Source organism: Sus scrofa, chromosome 8 (assembly GCF_054392235.1).
Source record: "Sus scrofa isolate SSC_HxYL_T2T_F1_AM1 chromosome 8, Sscrofa_HxYL_maternal_Yorkshire_Landrace_v2.0, whole genome shotgun sequence".
NCBI classification, from domain to species: domain Eukaryota; kingdom Metazoa; phylum Chordata; class Mammalia; order Artiodactyla; family Suidae; genus Sus; species Sus scrofa.
Window position 1 is genome coordinate 90,203,127 of NC_139390.1, and position 12,804 is coordinate 90,215,930.

The following is a 12,804-nucleotide window of genomic DNA, read 5'->3' on the forward strand; positions in this document are numbered from 1 at the left end:
CATTTGGGAGTTCCCGTCATGGCTCAGCCGAAACGAATCTGACTAGCATCCATGAGGACGCATGTTGGATCCCTGGCCTTGCTCAGTGGGTTAAGGATCCGGCGTTGCTGTGGCTGTGGTGTAGGCTGGCAGCTACAGCTCAAATTCAACCCCTAGCCTGGGAACCTCCATATGCTGCGGGTGCGACCCAAAAAAGAAGAGAAAAGAAAACAAAGACAAAAACAAAAAACACATATGGCTGCAGAATTGCCTTGAAGGAATTCCCTGGGTGTTCCTGGGTGTGCGCAGAGTTGCTGAGTTAGAGCCCCTTCCTTAGGTACAGGGAGCAGCGTCCTCTTGGGCTGGCTGCTCTCGCCACCAGCATCCCTGAGGGAGACTAAGTAGATTGTTTCAAACACACTGGAAAGAAGAAGCAGTACCATGGAGTTGTTACATGAGGGCTGATGCTAAGGGCACAGGTGAGAAATCAAATGTGCACAGGAGGGGACATTTTCAAAACCCCCAGACAAGCTCCAAACCCCTTCATTCCTTAGCCGGGTTCCCACTAAGCGTGAGTGAGCACAGAAGTTTAAGATAACCAAGACGACCCTTGGTCGGAACAAGAAGTTATGAAAACAGTTTCTGCCTTTCATGTTCCAGTCTGATTCCTCTCATTCTTAAGTTAAGGGTCATTCTGCACTTTTTTTCCCCTCCCTTTTGTGCTTCTCTGCCCAACCACTTTTCACCCATTCAACTTCCTGTTCCTCTCTTGCATGCAGTTCTTTGTATGACTTGGCACCTCAGGCCTTCACATGTCCGGAATACTTTCTGAGCAAATATTTTATTGAACTTCCTAAAAATACACAGGTAGAATGAAGATCGGGCCATGTAAATAAAGGCAGTGGAGTGCTTATATTTACTAGAAAACGTGCAGAAATGTGCTGGTGCAGGATTCTCTGATTCTGTCTCTACTGGGATTCTTTCCAGTGTTAAAAATGCCACTTGGACAGAAATAAACTCATGGCAACTTCTACTTGACTTTCCAAACACCAGCTTCCATTGTAATATGTTCTTGAGGTTCATACTGGTCTGCTCTTCTATACCGTCATGGTTATATTCCTTAAAGAATTTCCTGTTATCAAAAAAAAAAATCACACGATGAAAGAATTGCTTCGAAGGAAAAGATATGGTTCAGAGCTAGAGAGATCAAGTTTTCTAGTGGGAATGTAAATAAGTAGGTACATGCTTTAAAGAATATCTATAGTTGCTCAGGCATACAATCTAAAGTTTATTGAGCAAATTCTGCATTTGATTACATGTAACTTTTCCTATTGCTACCAATCCTATCCTTAACCCAGCGTCTTATACATTTAATCATCATTATTGCTTTTGTCAATCATCAGTAGGATAAACCAAGTGAAAAGCCACTAACCAAAATATCTGTGTCATTAGGGTAATGATGTTCTTCTTACCCAGGTGCTAATTCCTGTTCACAATTGCCCTGTTCCTTAAAGCAGTCTGGTAGAAGCAAATCATGCTTTCTTATTTGTCAATTTCATTATCTCTCCTTGGTTTTATGGAAAGTTGGACTGCATCTGTAGTTGCAAAATACAAGTTATGAGTTAAAATTAAATATAAGCTGATTTTGGATCAAAACAAGCAGCCTTTTTGAGGTCGAAATATTATCTAACTGTTGACATTTGCTGAGGATTCCTTTGCGTGCTATAAACTATTGGGACAGGAGCCAAAAATGGGTCCTTTCAAAGGAACGCTCCATCTTTCTCCTGGGGCATTTATTTCTGTTTTATCTTTGCCTTTTCTTTTTAATGGAATTCAAATGCTGACTTTGTATTCGCCTGTTTGTAATTGTTTAGAACAGCACATTAAAAAAATGGGGACTTAAGTTTCAAATTCTGATGATTGAGATACACTTTTTAAGTGTATTTGCAAGTAAGTTAGTCGTACTAGGCAGAAGCTGCACAGATTTCAGGTATTACTAAACAGCCTCTCCAAAGAAGGGAACTCTGAGTGAAAGGCAAGCAAGCAAAATTCCTTTTTTCCCCTCCTAACTCAGGAGACAAGTTAACTTGCCAAGTGAATACTCTAAGTCCCAAGAAATACCCTAAACACAGAAAAATAAGCACATCGATGAATGCCTCTCCTTTTCCTTGTTGGTTTGAGGCCGACTGACAGCACCAGGTGGCAGCCCTCTGGAGCTGCCCGCTGCAGATACTCTACCTGACAGCCAAACGCTGGCAGGAATTAAGCAGAAACATGTGCTTCCTGCGGAGGGCAACGGTCAGCAGGTGGGGTCGGCAGGCAGGCTGCGTTCCCCAGCCCCGATCCTCCTGTGTGGTCATCTGGGCCGCCTTCCTCGCAGGCACCCTGGGCCAGAACAGGACATGTGCTCAGTGCTCTGCTGGAAGCTGTTCAAATGCAATTATGCTGTATGTCGTTGCGGAATAGATGACTTAGAGGTTCCACACAAATTGAATTTTGAGGCCAGCTTGAAATTACATTAGATGTGGGAGCTTTGACCAAAGCCTGTCTGAATCCCTCCTGCATGCCCCTTAGGGTCATCTTTCTTCAATCATTCCCTAATGCTTTTCCGGTGAGGTCACTGATGAATAGATGACGTAACTCTCCTTCCCCTCCCCCAGTCCCCTTTTTGGTGTCATACATAATGTTTTATTAATTTGTCTGTTTGGGCTGCTGTTAAGATAGCAAATATGAAATTAATTCCCGAACCTCAAGAAACTGACTTTTCTCATTCTCCTTTGTATCCTAAGTCTCAAAGGCGAAGAGTCGGGACCAGAATGTGATAAAAACCGAGGTGTCTGTAAGCCCATTTTTATCAACAGAGAGACACCAAGGGAACTGAACCGATTTGACTCATGAGAAGAAGACCTTGCCCTCAGGGTGGCAAACACGAATGCCCCTTCTATGAACAGCATCCTGTATCTCTGATGACTTCCTTTTCTTGATATCCTGTTAAGGCAATAAACCGTGAATCTCAGAAAACGGTTAAAGATAGGGCAAAGCTGGAAAGCGTCTTCCATCCTTACTTTGTCTCTGCAAACTTAGCAGGCCATGTAAGTAGGTAACCAATACATCTATTACGTTATAAACTTTCTCTGATAAGTTATGCACAATAGCTTTCTTTCATCATTCATTCACTGACTCTGTTAGGAAACTTTAATAAGGAAGGTACAGCTCATGATGTCTTCTGCTTCCTCTCATCAGAAGGTATTGGTTAATAGTATTCTAAAGCCGGGAAAAGGAGACAAATGGTTTGGGGAGAATTAGGGGGAGAGAACTCAGAAAATACTTGACAAAAACTACTGGGTAGCCCACTTGATTAAAAACTCATATTTCAGCAAATTTGGCATCAATGCCTGTTTCTATAAAATATAAAGTAAAATTCTTATCCTTTCCCATTTTTTTAAGCTTCTTTCTTTAATTAAAAAAAGTTATTAAAGTATCATTGATTTACAATGTTTCTGGAGTATAGCAAATGATTCAGTCTTATATATATATAAATATATATTATATGTAATATAATATATAAATGTACTATATAAATATAAATTTATATTAATATATAATATATGTGTGTCTATATGTGTGTATATATATATATACATTCTTTTTCAAACTCTTTTCCATTATTGGTTATTGTCCCATTAGCTTTATATTATATTCATTCAAGAAACAATTATTGGAAGCCTCCTATGTGCCAGGCTCTGTGTTGGACATGATAAATGAGGACACAGTCTCTGGCCTTAAGCAGATGATGGCTGAATAGGGAAGACAGATGAATGAAGAAGTGGTTTCATGACACTGCATGAGGCATCGCGGTACAGGGTTAGCTGGTGGCATAAAGGAGAGAGTTCGAAGCAGTGCCTGGGGAGGTGACTCCTTCAAAAGTCTTAACTTGTTTCCATTACAGTAGTTAAAATGATCAAGATTCCTATTGCACTGAAATATTTTGGAAGTTTAACATCCACACAGGTACACACATTGTATGCGTGTGTTGTACCTAGCGGCAAATTTTCACGAGGTGAACACTCACTCATGTAATCCACAAGTAGAGCAAGAGAGCATTCTGGAAGCCCCCTTGTTCCTTCTCCCGGTGTCACTCACTCCAAAGATAAGGACTTTTCTGACTTCTACCTGGTTTGGTCTTGCCTACTGTTAAATGTTATGTAAATGGAATCATGCGGTAGGTAGGCTGCTTTCGATGTATGGCTATTTTGCTCAATATTGTGTTTGTGAAATCCACCCCTGCTGTGTAACAGCAGCTTGTCTGTTCTCTGTAATATATAGCATTGTATTTTTTGAATATACCACAATTTGTTTACCCATGCTGGTGTGATGGAATTTGGGTTGTTTCCTGTTTGGGTTGTTATAAATATTGTCTCTGTGAACATCTGCATATGTCTTGTGGTGAACATATGTGTTCATTTCTGTTGGGTCTATACCTGTGAGTGGAATTTCTGGATTGCGGGGAATGCATATGTTCAGCTCTCCTAGATCCTGCCAACCAGTTCTCCAAAGCGGTTTTTAGGAGTTTATGTGACCATCGTCTGTTATACTTGAGTTCCATTTGCTCCACACCTTCCCCAACACTTGGCATTGTCTTTTTTTTCCACTTTAGCCTTTCTCTTGGATATATAGTGGTCTTTCATTGTGGTTTTAGTTATGAAACCTGGGAGTTTTTAAATTATAAAATCACAGATGTGTTCCATGGACAATTGCTCTGAATAGGGAGCTGGAAATTTTTGGAAAGGAAGAGATTCAGTGATTTAATCTGCTGTCTGTGGGACTTCAAGTGTTGTGGTGCTGCTGCAACACTCCGAATTTTGAAACCTCTCCTCAGTTCATGCCTCTTCCATAGTTCCTTTTATTCCATCATCCTGCTTTTTACCTCTCCCGCAGCTTCCTCAAACTTTGGGAATAAGAATAAAAGTAATGGTGGAGTTCCCATTGTGGCTCAGTGGTAAGGAATCCGACTAGGATCCATGAGGATTCGAGTTCCATCTGTGGCCTTGTTCAGTGGGTTAAGGATCCGGATTTGCCTTGAGCTACAGTGTAGGTGGCAGATGTGGCTTGGATTCTGAGTTGCTGTGGCTGTGGTATAGGCCGGCAGCTACAACTCTGACTCAACCCCTAGCCTGAGGCCTTCCATATGCCACAGGTGCAGCCCTAAAAAGACAAAAAAAAAAAAAAAAAAAAGAGAGAGAGAATAAAAGTAATGGTAACAGCTGATAATTATTGTGGACTGCTGTTTGACAGGCGCTATTCCAGAGCAGTTTATAGGTCCAGATTCTATTAACTCTTACAACACTTCCATGAGTTAGATGGTGTTATTCCCTAAATTTTATGGGTAGAAAGAGTAAGGCACAGAGAGGGTGAGTAACTAGCCAGGTTACACAGGAAGTCTTGGAGCCTGGATATGAACTGGGGTGGAGAGAACTCAAGTTCTTGACCCATTTACCATCCTGTGCCAGTGGGACATGAAGCCTGCCTCTTAGAAAAGTGTGTGTGTTTGTATTTTTTTAGTTGAAATAGGTTAGAGAATCATAGTTTCTTGATAGTTATTCTCATCTAAAACAAATGCTCCATCAGTTAGAGGTGACATTGAATCTGTGTCCTGAGCTATGGTACGTGCAAGGTAAGGAGTTTAAAAAGATTCTGCCCTTGCATAGAACCTGTAGATTTCCAAGTTTTTTTCCATCTGTCATCTCATTTGATCTTTATGAAAGTCCACAGAGGGGGATAATTTAGGACTAAGATGTTAAGTGAGTTGCCAAAGGGGAAATGGTGCATGAATGGCAGAAGCAGGATCTGAGCCTGGATTTGGATCCTGGGATTTCCTGATGAACCTTAGAATGTGATGCACAGAGAATTTGAATACAAGCTGAAAAAAATGCATAGGCAGAATTCTATATGATGGAGGTCAAAAGTTCCTCCAGGTTCTACGCATGAATCTGTTAATTCTGTGAGTGAAAACCACCTATGCTGATTTTAATTTGCATTTGCATATTGGTTTTCTTCTCAAGTTTCTTGTCTATTTTTTAGAGGGTGGGGATAGTGTTTATAGCAGTACCGATATCCAAATGGCTTCCTAAGGACTAAACTAAATCAATGCTTGAGTTACTAATGAACTGAAAAAATATATATATACAAATTTGACTTAATACTGGATAATAGCCAATAACCAGAAAAAAATAGTACAGTCCTTTTGTGGTTTTTGAGTCATAAAAGTCTACTCTTTTAGATTAATTACCTCAGAAATCTAAAGAAGAATCTGTTATTAGTGACTTTTATGCCATCCAGTGGACAACACTGTAATTTTCCTAACACTTATTCACTAAAGAAAACAAACTTAATTTCCATGTGCCACTATGTTGATAAATGTTGACTCTAAAAAGGGCATTAAGTATTTCAGTGCCACCCACCATGTAAACACCTATGTCATATGTTACTTCCACTCTTAACATCTGTAATGTTGACGGAGAAGGCAGGGTCAAAATTAAAATGTGAATCTTGTGGACTCCACCACGATGCTATTCCCTGTTTCCTTGCAAAGCCTTCTCTGAAATCAGAAAAACAAATCTTCCCATCCTTTCGCCACATTTTCCAAATGGTTCATAGAATTTTGTCACAATTTGATAGAATTCCTTCTCAACCACATGCACTTTAAGCTCCTGAAACCCCAGGCATCCACCCATTTCTTTTTCAGATTTGAGACCCTTCTGGGACATTAGTGAAATTATTTAGGGATGGTGGAGCACCTAAAAAATAAAATGGAATAGAATAGAAAAGAAAATACAGGGCATTCCATTGCTGTATGAAGCTCCTTTCAGTTGGATGTGCATGGAAGTGTTATAATACTGAGTTGTGATGTGAATATATTTCTCTTCGTGGTTGTGTCTGTGCTAGTTATTTACCTTTTGTCTCTCAACTCCATATCCACCCATGCTACTCTGCTCTGTGATGCTGGCACTGGGATTCTCCTGGGCCCGCTGGTTCTCCTTAGGTTCTGCAAGTAGGAGGCGCTAGACAGGGAGGAGAGGTGGAAAGGGAGGAAGAGGCTTCTTTTCCATTTTTCTGTTTCCCCCAGCATTGCTCTAGCAGCAGCAGCAGCAGCAGCAGCAGCAGCAGCAGCAGCAGCAGCAGTGGCAGCAGCAGTGGCAGTGGTGGCTCTAGCCCCATGCTCCTCTCAGCTGCTTTCAAGTCTGTCCCAGCCAAAATCAGATGGTGCACCTTCTCAAAGGTATGTGAGCTCCTCAGAACCATTTCTTCAAACTCTAACCACCCCACCTCTTATTTTCTGTTCCCCCTCCCGAGACAAGGTAGTAATTGCTGCAGCTGTTATCTCTAGACATTTTTTTTAGTCTTCCCTTTCTGTTTTTTCTGCCTTTCAACTTTGTTGACCAATTCCTTGTTTTAAATCCCTCCATTTGAAATACCCACAGTGATTTTCGTTTTCTTAACTAAACTCTGAATGGATACATAGTCCAAAAAGAAAGTTGAAAAGCCATTGCTTTGGGCCTTGACTTTCCATCATACGTCACTTATAGAGTGTATATCACAGCATCTTGGGCACCTTGTTAATACTAAACACCATCAAGCATTGATGATAGAAAGATCCTTGGCTCATTTTGCTTTTTCCCAAAAGGAAAAAAAAGGCATAAAAGAAAATACATAAAACATAGCTCATTTAAGTTTTGAGTTGAAGCCATTTCAACATCTATCTTGGTATTATAGGCAAGGAATATAAGATTATATCTAGGAAGGGGCTAAGCAAGTCCTTGGTCCCAGGTTTTCTGACACGTAGGTTATCCTAGCTGCAAGATGCATGCTCTGTTGTTAAGTATGGGTTTCTGTAACTGTATTACTCCCCAGCTCCACACACAAATTAATTGATGAGTCATGTGCATTCAGCCTGGGCAGTGGCTAATGTTTGGTTATACAAATTGAGGACAGCAAGAGAAGGCTGCCATCTTTCACTTAGGAAGAAAAGCAGAGAGTCCAGAGAACCAGTTACAAACTGGTAGCCCATGGGTTTCATCTGGCTGGCGAGTACATTTTGTTTGGCCCACAAAGTATTTTTCTAAAAGTGTGAATTAGTTGCCAAGAGGTGACAAAGATCATATTTCCAGAATCTCCAGGAACTCAGCAAATACTGGGTCCTCATTCCCACAGAGTATCAAGTACTTGATGGGGCATTTTTCTGTCTGGTCCTTTATACCTGGACCTCTATTCTTTCCTTTATGTTGTCTGCCTGGCTTCTGGCTCTTGTGGGCATTTGTGTTTTGACTCTTGACTTAGAAGAAGGAAACTAGGCTGATGGGGGCTGGAGGCAATGAGGCTCCGGGAAGGAAGAGGAAGAGGAAAGTTAAAAAACATGAAATGGATGCAGACTTTTTGGCTGAGTGAGCTAGGAGGTATCAGCTGCCAAGGGAAAGGGCACTTTGAGAATGTGTGAAGAAGAATAAATGTACTGTTTAAAAAATTGTGGTGCATGATAGACCCTGACTCCATCTGCCCACAAGAATATTGACTGGAGTGTGTGTGTGTGTGTGTGTGTGTGTGTGTGTGTGTGTGTGTGTGTGTGTGTGTGTGTCTTTCTTTCTTTTGTGGCCAGATCATTGACAATGAGCTAAGACTGACATAGAAACAGGTGGGATTCGAGGAAAATTGGCTCAGGAAAGCCCAGGCAAAGGCCAGTTACATGGCATTTTATGGACGATTTGAAAAAAATAAAACAAGGTTTTTGAAGTCTGTAGTTATGGCTATCTAAGCTTTTGGTAATAGAAAATTAACTTTAATTTTAATTGATGAGACCTGTTAACTTTAACCAGTCAAAAATATTACTGCAAAAGTAACCTTTCTCAATTGTTGCTTGATGATGTCCTTGCCTTATTACTTAACTCTCCCATGGTTTTAAACACTTAATAGAACCATTCACCACTAGGAGTCAACCTTTTAAAAGTACATTAATATATGAATAAATTAACTACATGTATAGTCTATCTAGGTACATATAAAAAAATGTGGCTTTGAAATGCACAGGTCCACTTACATACAGATGCTTTTCCATGGTAAATACTGTAGTTCTGGACGATCCATAGTTGATTGAATCCTCAGATATGGAGGAACTGCAGGTGGGGGGGAGTGGCTATAAATTATATTAACCTCACCTTGTTCAAGGGTCCTCTGTCTATAGGGAGCTATAAAACTATATGTATAAAACAGTACAGACCTATATATAATTATATATAACTATAAAAACTATTGATCTATAAATAATCTGACTTTAGTGATACAGTTGGGAAGGTGCACCTTTGCCCTCATGAAGCTTTGTCTTGTCTTTTTTTTTTTTAATTTCCCCAATACATTATTTTTTTTTCTGCTGCACAGCATGGTGACCCAGTTACACACACATGTATACATTCTTCTTTCTCACATTATCATGCTCCATCGTAAGTGACTAGACATAGTTCCTTGTGCTACACAGCAGGATCTCATTGCTAATCCATTCCAAAGGCAATAGTCTGCATCTCTTCACCTCAAGCTCCCAATCCATCCCACTCCCTCCCCTTTCCCCTTGGCAACCACAAGTCTCTTCTCCAAGTCCATGAATTTCTTTTTTGTGGAAAGGTTCATTTGTGCCATATAGTAGATTCCAGATATAAGTGATATCGTATGGTATTTGTCTTTCTCTTTCTGACTTACTTCACTCAGTATGAGAGTCTCTAGTTCCACCCATGTTGCTGCAAATGGCATTATTTGTTCTTTTTTATGGCTGAGTAGTATTCCACTGTCTGTCTATACAACATCTTCCTAATCCAATCATCTGTTGATGGACATTTGGGTTGTTTCCATGTCTTGGCTATTGTGACTAGTGCTGCAATGAACATGAGGGTGCATGTGTCTTTTTTAAGGAAAGTTTTATCCAGATATATGCACAAGAGTGGGATTGCTGAGTCATATAGACCAATATCTTTAATGAATATAGATGTTTCTCTATGCTGTTATGAGTCTTAGGCTTTTTCAAAAGCCTAATAGAAGCTATCATGTTCTATCCATCATGTAATCCTTTCTCGTTTGCTTAAAATTTTCTTCAAGTGGCACTGTCTTCAATAAGCCTAATCTTTAAAACATGACTCAGAACTGCTCATTATAGCATCACTGACAGATGATCAATCTTTGCCAAATCATCCAAAGAAAGTTTGGGCTTAATAGATGCAAACTATTACATTTGGAGTGGATAAGCAATGAGATCCTCCTGTATAGCACAGGGAACTCTATCTAGTTACTTGTGATGGAACATGATGGAGGATAATGTGAGAAAAAAAAGACTGGTTCACTTTGCTGTACAGTAGAAATTGACAGAACACTGTAAATCAACTATATGGAAAAAATAAAAATAATTTTAAAAGGAGAGCAGTTTCTTGCTTAAAAGGAAGAAAAGTATACACATCCAGTGAAAACATACTTCTTGTGTTTCCTCACAGTGCTGGTAGCTAGTATGTATTTCATCAATATAAGACAGCAGCAGGTCTGTGATTACTTATGATAACTTCTAGGTTGATGGCTTCTTCCTTTGAGACGCTCACCATTAGTCCATTTCTCAGGATCCTTTATGAATTCCAGAGGCAGTTTATTGAAAGTAACAAAGGACAATGGTTTCAATCCATTCTCTTTGCAGAGCAGACATAGAATACCCCAGAAACCAACTCAGAGGCCTGGAATGTTGCAAATGGGTGCTGTTTCCTTTGTGACCAGAGGTTAGAACTGAAAGATTTGCCACATTATGTAGAGTGGGTTTCTTTATTTTGGCAGGCAGCTCTACGGCGTTTGGAGGTGGTGAAGGTGATCACTCGGGCTGCTCTTTCTTGCCTTTTACCTTAGAAGTTTAGCTCCAGAGGAAGGGAGCTGATGCCGTTGGTCTCCAGGAAGCCCTTTTCCTCACCTCATCAAGTTCTTAATTTTCCTGTAGACTGCGAAATCACTTTGTGTGTCTCATTTCTGATCTGTAAAGTGGAGGTGAGATGCTTCACAGAATGTGAAAACTCAAAGGACACCACACATGTGTAATGCTTAGAATTGATGAACCATCAAAATTTTGAGAGTTAACTTAAGAGACTAGAAATCTATAAAGTTCTGAAGGGTTTTTAAGATGTGTGCTTTGAGACAAAATGATCTAGAATGGGCAAATTCAAAATATGGAGTGAAAACTATATTCGATAATTAATTAAAGATTAATTATACACACAGCAAAGTACAAATATTCTTCAATGTAAATGTGATTCCACCTTGTTATTCCTCTTATTCAGATTGACTAAATGAAATCTCTGTATGGAGTCAAGCCCATTCTTGATTTATCAAATGGGTGAAATAATCCTCTTCATAGAGCCTATTTTTGTTGCGGTGGTTTAAATATCATTTACCTATACTAGCACCTTAAGAAAAAAACGAAAACTAATATGGAGACTTCTCAACTCCTTTGTCCACTGTTGCTCACCATTCCTCACCTGTATTTCTGAAGAGGTTTACTTTCTTAGATAATATATTCATAGGGTGCGTACAGCTGGTGTCAGCATCTTCCTGCCCCTTGTTCTAGAACTGATTATGTTCCCCTGAAGGGTAAGCTCTGTGAAGGCAGAGCCCTTGCTAGTTTGTTTCTTGTGGGATCCCAGTACTTTGAATAGTGTCTGATACCGAGTAGCCCCTCAGGGAATATTTTGAAAGATTGGATTGAGGATCACATGTGTAGCAGTTGCATCAGTGGATATATTCGTTTTGATTGTCTGTTGCTGCTATAGCAAGTTACCACAAACTGGATGACTCAAAACAGTACACATTTATTATCTCATAGTTTTTCAGATCAAAAGTCCAAAAAGGGTCTCCCTAGGCTAAAGCCAAGGTGCTAGCAGACTGCATTCCTTTCTGGAGGCTTTGGGGAAGAGTCTATTTTCTTGTTCAACCCAAGTTTCAGCAGAATTCTGTCCCTGGCATTTGTAGAACTGAGGTCCCTGTTTCTTTGCTGGCTTTCAGCTGAGGGAACTTCTCGGATTCTAGAGGCTGCTAGTAATTGTGGGCTCATGGCCCCTTCCTCCGTCTTCAGCTAATTTGAGTCTATCTCAGGTTGCAAATCTTTCCCTTTCTCTCTCTTTTTTTTCTGTTATTATATCTCTCTCTGACCTACTCTTCTGTCTTCCTTTTCTGCTATTAAGGGCTTGTGTGATTGTGTTGGCCCATCCAGATAACCCAGGACTATGTTCTTATCTTCAGATTAGCTATTTTATCACCTTGATTCCCCCTGCAACTTTTTATTGCCTTTTGTCATGTAGCATAACATATTCATAGGTTCTGGGGATTAGGATGTGGACATTTTTGGAAGTCATTATTCTTCCTACCCAACAGGATTAAGAACTTTTTACTATTATATTATTTAATATTCATAACTAGCCTATGATGAAAATTATTACTTTTATTGATGTATGACAAAATAGAGGCCCACAGAAGTTAAATAACTTGTCCAGGATTAGAGCGCTATTAGAAAACAGGCTAGGATTCTAAAATAGTCTGAGTCAATAGCATGCGTATGACTCACTACCTGGTCATCTGATATTCATGTGATTATGATAGGGATGATTCCCTTAAAAGTTGTTCAGTGCACAGGATGGTTAACTGCACATGGCAGTTCTGACTACTAATATACACTGCCTTTGATTTTCCCACTATTGTGGTGGTAGAAGTGATGATATTCCTCTTTATCTTCTGGAGGAGATAAGGAACTCCAGGCTGAGA

The 12,804-nt window shown here is 40.0% G+C and overlaps 1 protein-coding gene across 6 annotated transcripts in view; it reads left to right on the top strand.

Annotated features, from left to right (window-relative positions):
* The window catches only part of LOC100525237 (uncharacterized), a 151,594-nt gene that overhangs the window by 69,462 nt on the left and 69,328 nt on the right, over nt 1-12,804 (top strand). For 2 of the 6 annotated variants that reach the window (XR_014812883.1, XR_014812888.1), the window contains one exon: nt 2,769-3,460. The exons of the other annotated variants lie outside the window; for them this stretch is intronic. The gene's annotated coding sequence lies outside the window, so the exon portion shown is untranslated. Of the gene's footprint in view, nt 1-2,768; nt 3,461-12,804 lie in introns of those variants that run through there. 6 annotated transcript variants of the gene reach the window in all.